At 39.6% G+C, this 829-nt stretch overlaps 1 protein-coding gene across 1 annotated transcript in view; it reads right to left on the minus strand.

Moving 5' to 3' along the window:
- The window catches only part of srd5a1 (steroid-5-alpha-reductase, alpha polypeptide 1 (3-oxo-5 alpha-steroid delta 4-dehydrogenase alpha 1)), a 12,659-nt gene that overhangs the window by 8,836 nt on the left and 2,994 nt on the right, over positions 1-829 (minus strand). The gene's annotated exons all lie outside the window — the stretch shown is intronic.

An 829-nucleotide genomic window follows, 5' to 3' on the forward strand; every position in this document is an offset into this window, starting at 1 on the left:
GCTGCCTTGCCTTGCCTATGCTAAGCTAATCGCCTCCAGCTCCACCCTCCATGCACAGACATGAGCTTGAGTGTTTTCTCATCTAAGTCTCAAAAAGAAAGCAACTGAGCTTGTTTGCGAAAAATGTTGAAAGTTTTTATAACAGTTACTAGAGGTGGGAATCACCAGAGGCCTCACCATACGATATCATCATGATGCTTATGTCACAATACGATGTTTTTTGCGATTTTAAAACATGTTGCACTAGTCAGCGACAACTTTCTCCCAATTTTAAATGATGTCCCTAAAAGGAAACATCTGTTTAGTCTAAAAAGATATGTTTCTCTGTTTTTTCATCTCACTTCAGTTTTACTGCTGCAAAATGGGATTGCCAAGCAGACAGACTGACCAACAGACGTCTGTGTATCGATACAGCATTCCCACGGAAAATATTGCGATACTATGCTCAGGTCTGTATATCTATCTATATCTCGGAAACAAGTTTCGGTGAATTATTTTTGTAAAATACGAGATCATATTCAGAACAAGTCGCATTATTGTCGGTTTTGAAATACCGGAGAAGCCAGACCCACGTGACGCGTTTGTCCAATTTTTATTTTTTGGGCGACAATACAGATTAGCCCCCCCCCCCGAACAGTTGGAGCATGTTTACACAGTATTCATCAGTAGGGTTGCTTGCTTCAGTGACCTACAATGCTCTAAATAAACTTCTTACATACTGCATAACCAGATATCTAGTAATTTGGTACACTTAGTATCTGTTTAGATGTAAATGTGCTGTATTTTATACCGCGCTTTTCTAGTCTTAACGACTACTCAAAGCGCTTTT

Source organism: Etheostoma spectabile, chromosome 14 (genome assembly GCF_008692095.1).
Source record: "Etheostoma spectabile isolate EspeVRDwgs_2016 chromosome 14, UIUC_Espe_1.0, whole genome shotgun sequence".
NCBI classification, from domain to species: Eukaryota; Metazoa; Chordata; class Actinopteri; order Perciformes; family Percidae; genus Etheostoma; species Etheostoma spectabile.